We start from the raw sequence: 10,749 nt of genomic DNA on the forward strand, positions 1-10,749 counted from the left end.
CGCCAGTTTTCTGTGGGCCCGTGCTATTTTTCCGGTCGAGCCGGCCCATTCGTGCCGAAGCATGGCTCTTCCACGTCAATTTATTTGTTAATATAAGTAATTTTAATTAAGTTAAAGTCAATTTTACTTTTATTAATTTTACTTTTTTTGCTTTTCATCAAATGAGCCGTTTACTCGGTTGCCCCCTAATTTTATACAAATTGTTTTTGTAAAAAATAACATGAAGTGTTATATTCAAAACAAAATTATGATAATACAAAGAGGAAGTTTCACCTTCCAATCTTTTGAATTTATAACGTGAACGATAACCAACAAAAGTGAAGCGAGTTCCACGAGTCATTCAGAAAGTGTGTTATATCTACACATAAGTGTTTTCTCTAATATGAATACACTTCATAGACGAAAAATACGCAGCCGAACATACAACCTTCTCCTTCTTGGAAGTCGGTTAAAAAAAGCATTCAATGTAACTTCAGTGAACTTCGTCAGTGAACTTCGCAAATAAAATATACTTTGCAACGCCTCCGTGGTCTAGTGGTGTAGAGCGCGGCTCTTGACTCGGAGGTCGTGGGTTCGATTCCCGCATTGGAAACATGCTATTTCCAAGTTTGGTTAGGACAATGCAGGCTGATAACCTTATTGTCTGACAAGTAAGATGATCCATGCGTCGGATGGGTATGTAAAAAGTCGTTCCTGCACCTGATCTCTCGCCGGTCGTGTCCCACTGGGTTATGAGAGTAAAGGAATAGAGAGCGCTCTTGTGTACTGCGCACACACTTAGGCACTATAAAATGACTCCTGCGTAGCTGGTCTGGTTTCAATGAAACCGGCACCGAAACCGGTGTAGGAGCTGTTATTATTATTATTATTTGCAAATACATAATTATTTAAAACTAGATGACGCCGGCAACTCCGTTGCAACAAAATTCATTTATCCCGCAGGAACCCATGTCCTTTCCCGGGACTCAAAGTATCTCCATACCAAATTTTAGCAAAATCGGTTCAGTGGTTTAAGCGTGAAGAGGTAACAGACAGACACATTTTAACATTTTAATATTAGTACAGATTATACAAAGTTGTGTGCCTAATGAACTGTAAACATTAAGACAATCGTATAATTATTTACTTTATTATTTATTAATATAAAGTCGCAGACGAAGATGCGGGTACCAGCTAGTGTAATCACTAGCTGGTACCCGCGACTTCGTCTGCGCACCAGTATTATTCGAGTAAGTATATCGAGCAGCTTCTATATTTGCTTGGTGAAAAGAACTAACATTATGACAATCAAATTATGACATAATACGTATTTTTGCCATGTTTTTCTCATGATTAGCGTTAGTGGTAAATTCAGTTTTTTATAGTAGAAACTTTCATGCGAAAATTCTGTACGTATTGACACCAAAAAATGACATTTACCTTAACCAACCATAAAAATATTGCATATTGTATTACATTACACGTAAAAGAACTTGTATGAAAGTGAGACAGAAATTCTTAGCAAATCAGGGTGCTAACAACACTAAAGTGCAATTTCACACCATCTTCTATGTCGGACATTTTGTATGTCATTGTGTTAAACTTATTATATGGGACGAACGAACTAACAGGTCGCCTTACGGAAAGCGACTACTGACGCTGAAGGAATCGCAAGTGCTTTGCGATGCGATGCTTGAGAAAACGCTTATATTTAATCGCTTTAATGTGATTTTTTTTTATTCTTTTAGTTTTTTTTTCCTTTAATTTTTTTCCTTGAAGAGTTAATCTACATCATCTCTTCTCATACTCATCTTTCCTTAGATTTTACAATCATTATGTAGCAACTTATAAGGAAATATTTCAGATATTATGTTTTTTTACAACATAAAGATAGTAAAGCCTTTAAAATAAACACTTTAATAGGTAAGTACCGTTTTGAAATCCAAATTGTATTGTTGTTTACAAAGTTATAACTGAACTTTTATAACCAAAACCTTCGAAACCAGAGCACATTTAAATACTGACCTACAAAATAAATGATATCATTAAAACCGCCGAATTTAACCGTTAAATGTCATTAACTCAGTCTGAATCTCGTACATTGTTTTGTAATTTCATCTAGTATACCTACTATGGTTTAACGCAAACTATGATCTTAATCAGAGTATGCTTATATAACAATTTCGATGTAGGCAGTTAAATTTTGTAATATTTCTGGTTGCACCACTCTACATTCTCATAAAGTCAAAGTTTATCTATACATATAAATAAAATTGGAGTGTCTGTTTGTAATATTAAAATAACCGTTTTTTACTACATGCATATGAATATTTAGACGGTACTTACACCAAAATAACAATTTTTAGAATTTTTGTCTGTCTGTATGTCTGTCTGTTTGTTCCGGCTAATCTCCGAAATGGCTGGACCAATATTGACGGGACTTTTATTGGCAGATAGCTGATGTAATAAGGAGTAACTTAGGCTATTTTTTAACCGACTTCCAAAAAGGAGGAGGACATATTTTTACTTTTTTATTTTTTACCTATGTATTTTACATTTTGTTGACGCGGACGAAGTCGCGGGTAACAGCTAGTTAAAAATATTATGTTGTGTAACATAAATTATTTTCACTGAGTACTGACTGATAGTGGTTAATAAACAGATACTAACCGCCGCACATGGACACATTTAATGAGTACTTATATTTAATGAGGAGTTTCGCAGAAAATGTATGAAGCTTATATCAAAATGGCCGTTAGTTTTCACCATCCGTTAGAATGAACGTTCTAAAATTAATATTTTACAGCGTGTTAAGCCGTGTGTAGAGAAGATCTCAACGCGCGCGCGGCCGTCAGTAATAGTAAATTTTGTTTTAACCAAGTAGTAAAGTTCTTCTTCAAAGGGTTCTCAACTCGACAAATATGTTTTTTTTTTGTTTGTTCGTGGATAACTTTACCGGTTGTATACCGATTTTGATGGTTATTTTTGTTGGAAAGAGGATACTTCACAGATGGTTACATGATAAGGAAATACTATTTAAACGATTTTTTTTATTAAATTATCTTTTTACATTTTCTACATATAAGCGACTCTCCTTAGCGATTCTCCAAAGAAAGAATGCGTATCTCAAAAATTTTAATTACTTTCCGCGTCTCTACTTTTGAGATATGCGTTTCTTCGTCACTGCACATGCATTTCGTAATTTGAGTGACGAAAGTCATAATACGTTTTATAAATACACATTCACTATAATGAAAGTGATAATTTGGTTACAGCCCGAGCATAGACCATAGACGTGAGGACACAGAGAAAGCGAGCAACAAAAACACTTATCGGGCACACCCAAAAGTGCTGACTCAGGGAAGTGTACGTATTTATGTAGTACTAGATGACACCCGCAAACCCGGAGCGGAAACCGATCATTTTTCTGGGATAAAAACTATCCTATGTCCTTTCTTGGGACTCAAAGTATCTCTATGCCAAATTTCAGCAAAATCGGTTCAGCGGTTCGAGCGTGAAGAGGTAACAGACAGACTGACAGACACACTTTCGCATTTATAATATTATAGTATTTATAGTATATAGTATGGAAGTATAGATTTTTTTGTCTACGTTGAACGTAATGTCTAACGGGACGTAGTACGTTCCGTTTACGTGGGAGAGCCATGCTTCGGCACGAATGGGCCGGCTCGACTGGAGAAATATCACGTTCTCACAGAAAACCGGCGTGAAACAGCGCTTGCGCTGTGTTTCGCCGAGTGAGTGAGTTTACCGGAGGCCCAATTCCCTTCCCTATCATCCCCAATTCCCTTCCCTTCCCATCCCTACCCTCCCCTATTACCCTATTCCCTCTTAAAAGGCCAGCAACGCACTTGCAGCTCTTCTGATGCTGCGAGTGTCCATGGGCGACGGAGGTTGCTTTCCATCAGGTGACCCGTTTGCTCGTTTGCCCCCTTATTTCATAAAAAAAAAAGGTAGTCCCACTTCCCAGATAAATTTCACCATTTCATTCCACCAGGATGGGTTACCAATGTTACCAGTCATAAATCTATCCATCTATTTATTCTTGAAAGCTCAAACAATTATCATCATATTAAAAATCTATCACCGACCAGACACTAGGGTACTTATTTACACACTAAGAAAATAATGTTTAAACTCAACCCCTAAAGGGGGTGAAATAGTTTGTATACTAGACACTATTTTATCCGCGGTAAAAGCTAGTTAGCAATCTTCCATTACGGAATATCGGTCCGCGGCAGGAAGCGGCGGTCGGCGGCGGTCGAGAGCCAGCGATCGAAACACTTCCTCGTGATTATCGTTACTGGATCATATTGAACCGGCGTAGCCTGGACCGGACAGTTACATATGTTCCAGGATACGTATTTTGTACCGTAACACCGTCCCTAAATAATGGCGAAACGAGTCACAAAACATCATAAAAATAAATAAAAATTATTTTATCTACACTAATAATAATATCTATATATTAATACGTGAGCCAAAAACTTTGTATCCCTTTTGACGAAAAATGGGGAAACGTAGGTAAATGAAATTTTGCACAGTTATATATTTGATCGAAGACAGTTATAGTTTATATGGCGAAGGAGTGCATTGAGCTAATATTATTTTTAATTTTGCTTTTATCATACATATTTTTAACAAATAAAACATTACACACACAACAACACACTCACTAGGAAAAATGACAGATTTTTGAGTGACAAGCCTATACATTTTACACGAATTATAGTCTTTTATTTATGGTTGAAGTCTGTTGACAACAAAGTGACAAATTAAAAATGGATTATAGTTTTTTTATTGAATCTTAGATACTATTAGACATTAATGCTTAGTGCTTACACGGCCAGTCTGAGATCAGCGAGACAAGAGTTGAAAAAAATATGATAAAGTCAATATTTTTTTGCAAAATTTAGGTAGTAGTCCTAATGTCGTTGAAGCTAAGGTCGAATTTCGACCATTGGGCGATCTCTAGTTAATAAAGAGGTAAAGTTTTTTTTTTGTTTGTAGAAGGTAATCTCTTAAAGATCATACTTTTTCTATGTGCCAGACGAAGACAAGCAGATTTGTATAATTAGTTGCTGCATAAATGTTATGTAAATAAAGATGCTTTAGGGGTACAATGTTTTATCCTTGAGCGACAAATCATTGATGAGAATTGAGATTACTGGACTCCATCCCCTTAAACACCTAACGTAATTTATGGATGCCGCCTAGTCTCGCTGTTTAATGTTTAAATGTGTGACATACCCAAACCTTGGGTCCGATCGCTTCTCTATCGCTTCTTTATAGTATACCTATATAATATATCATATTTGTTCTGCAATTCACATTAAAACGTAGTGATTTGATGTTCCCAAACAGAGGTTTTTTTTGTTGGCTTTTGGCACTGACACCGGTGGTGTACTTTGCAACAAATTATAAGGGTAATATTATTCAATATTTTTCATCATCATTTTACTATATCGTCAAGTCTAAACTCTAAAGTCTAGTCAAAGTCTAAGTAAAATTCAAAACAGTCAAGGAGTCAAGTCGGTGGATTCAGTAAAGTGGTAGACTCTTTACTGAAACTTTCGACGGAGTTTTGGAGGGAACAAAAATAGCCCGTTTCTGGAAGATGTAGCATTTGCCTACACTTGTGCACGATAAAGAATATCTAATTTTACACATTAAGAACCCAGTTAACACAATTTTAGGGAAATAATACAAAAACACAACATCACACTTTCACATTCCCGGCGAAACGCCCAAACAGAGTGGTTAAAAAAACATTATAAATCCCTAAACAGAATGCACTTTTTTTCAACTACCCCAAAAGCTATAAATAATAGTACAAAGTTTCAATTACTACATATTATATTATATAACTATAAATAATGATTATGCCAACTTACTAAAATAATTCACTTACCATGATATTTACAAATCTCCATGTATCAATCCACAAAAAATCCAATTATATGAAAGTAACTTAAACTTGTGAAAACAGAGAGCACCTAATAAATCACAGATTCATCACATTCCAAATCTCGCGCGAGTCATAGACAATATTTTCTTTTTTTAATTGGTCAGGTGGTAAAGACGCGTGCGGCCGCGGCGCCGGACTTTGGTCAACTGTAGCACAGCAGGACAGCACTGTACCGTCACTAGAACATATTGCACGCTGCATCGATTGTGTTCTTTCATCTGTGATAGATGCTGAAGATGTATTGGGTTGAAATATCTTGGAACTATCTTCTTTGTTGTTTTATTATGCTCGCTCTGCATTAAAAGTTAGAAATGATCATGTCAGGAGCATCCTTGTTGTATTGTACTAGTCAGTAATCGACTACGTTCATTTTTACTATATTTTTCCTTCAGACGACAACCTGAAAATAAAACTTATAAAGTATTTTTTTTAATTCATCAGAGCCAACATCTTTCCAAGAATCATAAAACTAATTGGTAGAAAGGGGTATGGACTATCACGATAGAGTTTGACTCAAAGATACTTAGGGGTAAGGTAGAGCAGTTATAAATGCAACTAATTATAATTTAAAGCGCAACGTGTAAGTAATTATAAAACTTCCATCAGTCTAATGCCGATGTGCAGTTATTTTGTTTGTCAGTTTACAGCTATTTTGTTATTTATGTATTTGCACATGTTGCTCTCGCAATAATGAGGTAAGTATAATTATACTCGTATTGTATAAAGCTTATAACAATATATTCTATTCGGTCCAACCGCGACCGTTTGTGTAAGTACCAGAAAAGAAATAACAACTAGACATGCGTTTGAAAAAAGAAATGCTTGTTGTTTTTTTAAATATCTGGGGTACTATGATTGTTGCTTTACAGACAAAACATTTAATTTTAGCATGCTTTAACTGTTATGAAAATAAAATAGATTCAAAGGAAAATGTTATTGTTTGTATATTAACGACTCTAACTTATCTACAGTTTTAAATATTATATAGGTACGTAGTATATACGTGGGAGAGCCATGCTTCGGCGCGAATGGGCCGGCTCGACCGGAGAAATAACACGTTCTCACAGAAAACCGGCGTGAAACAGCGCTTGCGCTGTGTTTCACCGAGTGAGTGAGTTTACCGGAGGCCCAATCCCCTACCCTATTCCCTTCCTTGCCCTCCCCTATTCCCTTCCCTTCCCATCCCTACCCTCCCCTATTATCCTATTCCCTTTTAAAAGGCCGGCAACGCACCTGCAGCTCTTCTGATGCTGCGAGTGTCCATGGGCGACGGTAGTTGCTTTCCATCAGGTAACCCGTTTGCTCGTTTGCTCGTTATTTCATTAAAAAAAAAGTATAGTATGACGCAAATTATCATACAATTTCGAACTGTACATACTTGAAGCATAATATATTTATTTACAGATTAGGATTTTTTTCCTAATACCTAAAGAATATTTATCATAAAAGAAAATAAGTCTGATAAAAGTGATCAAGATCATAAAACTATATTAAGTCATAACTATGTAATTAAATAGTGCAGAATAGAGCTAGAAAATTAATGGCACAATAGTGACTATAACATGACACCCAGAATGTCAATCACCGCTTGTAAAAAGGTCATTATAGTGTCGCAGATAGTGTGGAGAATGAGGCTACATTTCTAATTTTCGAATTACGTGTCATGCTGAGCTAAAATTAATTAATATTTATGCTTAACGAAGTGTTAAAATTGCTTGTATAAATAAACAATAATATTATTTATTATTTAAACTTTTTAGAACGTGTTATTAATAATCATTATTATAGCGCTGCATGTATTTAAAATTAATTTATCACTTTACAAGAGATTTTAAACAAACTCGCTAATATCTAAATTCTAAATAGTCTTCTACAAATAACAAGGCAGATTTTGAAAGCAAAATGCCTTGGCAAATGGCCACATTCAAATATATATATACTATATAGTTAAATGACTACTTACTTTAACAATAATACAGGGTGCAATTAAACCTTCCTGCCAAATTTTTTCCAGGGCTTAGGTATCATTAGGAGAGTCCATTTAAGCAAAAAAATTGAGTGTTATTTTTTTTTCAATGACATATTTTATCCTTTTTAAAATCGTTGCAGAACGGTCACTCGCGGCGCGGGGGAATGAGAGGGGGTGACGCGGGGGGAAAGGCGCGCGCACGCGCGGCCGACGCATCGTGTCCATTAATAGTGTTTTTTAGGATAACTTTCGGAAGGTATTTCTCAACATTTTAGTACTGAGTGACTATAAAAGAAAAAATACGTGTATTTTTATTTTGAACAAGGATCAATATATCAAAATTTGGCAGGAAGATTTAATTGCACCCTGTATAATTAATGAAGAGTTTGACAGAAAATAAATGGAGTATTAAGTATGTCAAAATCTTCATTAAATTAATCATTAAAATATATCCTTGAGCGAGGGCGTTAACAAAATAATAACCTCTAAATTCTGATTGTATGTAAATAAATGAAACAGCATTGCTGTAAAAACGAATGTGTAACTCTGCCAACTTTTTGAACCTGCACTGACCATTTTTGGTAAAATTTGATATGAAGAAACTTTGAGAAGAACAAAGGATATTTCTTAATCCATCTGTCAATAAATTTCATCACCGTTAACTGAAGCAACAGTTAGAATATGTCCACATAAATATATATAACAAAGTGGCGAGCAACATTTAGTAATTGTATAAAATAACTGAAATGTGATATGAACGCAGTGCGGTAAATCACTGGCGAGAAAGTCACCGTATATTTTGCCTTTTCTTCGCAAGTTTGCGCTGAGAAAGCGCGTACTTTTAATGATTAATTTACTTTTTTTATAACGTTTGCGCCTTATTAGCGCTAATTATCTCATGAATTAAGCATTAAGAGAAATATTTGAATGGTAATTTAAACAAATAAAACTATATGTCTACGTTTCGGAGCACTCGAAATAACTAAATTGTTTTAATTAATATTTAGTAAGAGAACGTTCGCTGACGCCTTTTATAGTTAATCTAAATAATTAATCAGTAATTTTTATAAAACATTATATTATAATCTGATGTTCCAATTTTAAATAAGAGTTAAATTTCATTTGAGTTCTTGTGTTTTTCTAGAGTTCTAAAAAGATGACTTGTTTATTAATAAATAATAGACATACTTACCTATCTACTATTTAAATGTGAATTTAAATGCGAATATGTAATGCATAATATATTATGTCTGTGCCCGTAACTACTTTAAGCCTAAACGTAGTAACTAGGTATTTACTTATAGTAATCTGTGCCTAAACCGCTTAACTGGTTTAGATGACATTTGTTATACATTAAATCCCAGAAAAGGAGATAGGTCAGTTCTTTTTACGGAATTTTTAGTTATCCCGCGAAAAACGAATTTCTGTAAGTACATGAAAACTACAAGAGACTTCTTTTTTTTTACATGGGGAAATGCCTTGCGCATCCCCGGTGAATTGGGCTGAGGTATGTGGGAGTGGGACTACCCCTAGGTCTCCCCTTTTAAACCCCATGGTGCTCCACTCTCCGCTTAGGCATAGTTCCGGGCACGATCAACCCACCGCAAGCAAGAAGCATCTAAAGGAAGAATAATTCATATTTAAAATTTATTTAAGTACAATATAAAGTGTTATTATCGCGGGTAGAAGGAACGCAACGGTGCGTATGCGCAAGTAACAGGCGCGGCGGGCGTAGACGTTGCATAAATGCGTAGCTCATTATGCGTAGACGTGCCGTTTCGCGGAAATACAGACGCTTGCTCCTGACGCAGCGTTTGAACAAAATATTAATTAATTATACAGAGTGAAACAAACTGCGCTTAACACAGAGAATTTTACGTACGTGGGATGTGCTATTGATATTGTGTCGCTCTCAGATCTTTTAGTCACTTTGTGGCTGTTGTCTGCCGAAAGTTTGTCAAACGCTAGTCTAAATGGTACTCTACTCTTTAATATTTCTGTTGTTGTTTGAAACTCCCATTAGTAGATACTATTTATTTTTACCAAGTGTAGCTTCATAGTTATGATATTGTTACGAATACGGACACACAGTGCCATCTAGCGTCAACCGGTGGAACCACTCGGGGAATACAAACATAAATCCGTCACTCGATACTAGATGGCGTTAGGTGTACGAGTACATGCGCTTATTTTATAGAAACGTTCAACCCATGTTTACGCGAGCCAGGTACGTTCTAGAAACGAACACTGTGGAATAGTCTGGGAATAGCCTTGGCCCTTATTTAATAAATAGCCGCGCAGTCATGCGGGCCATTCAATCAGTTCAGTTTGAGCGATCTTCAAGGCGACTTCGAAGTGAAAACAAGAGCGATACCATTGAAACCTACGACTTAGCTACGAATTACGATCTAGGACAGTGTCAGTGCTCAGTGTTTTGATTAAATAATTATACACTTTCCTTGCACTTATTTCACTGTATTTTAATATATTTATTACAAAATTGTTAAATACACGTCGGTTTCGAAAAAATCATCATCAGGTGAATTTTCAAACCCGGTCGTGTGTTTAACAATTTTGTAATAAATACCTATATATTAAAATAAAGTGGAATAAGTGCAAGGAAAGTGTATAATTATTTAATTGAAGATGAAATTCCACCAAGAAGTGACAGTACATTTAATATCATATCTTAATGTTTTGGACCTTGTGATTTGTGTTAAACCTAGTGCTAGTGATCAAAGTCTTCATAAAAGTCAGCAGGTCTTGCTCTCCAAATCCGTCGAACCCTAGCACGTAACAATATTCTGCTGCG

General features: G+C 35.5%; 1 protein-coding gene across 1 annotated transcript in view; it reads right to left on the minus strand.

Annotated features, from left to right (window-relative positions):
• LOC121728098 overlaps positions 1 to 6,070 on the minus strand; it is a 39,307-nt gene extending 33,237 nt beyond the window's left edge. The window contains exon 1 of the mRNA XM_042116205.1: positions 5,912 to 6,070. The gene's annotated coding sequence lies outside the window, so the exon portion shown is untranslated. The remainder of the gene's footprint in view (positions 1 to 5,911) is intronic.
• Positions 6,071 to 10,749: the final 4,679 nt, after the last annotated feature.

Source organism: Aricia agestis, chromosome 6, assembly GCF_905147365.1.
Source record: "Aricia agestis chromosome 6, ilAriAges1.1, whole genome shotgun sequence".
NCBI classification, from domain to species: domain Eukaryota; kingdom Metazoa; phylum Arthropoda; class Insecta; order Lepidoptera; family Lycaenidae; genus Aricia; species Aricia agestis.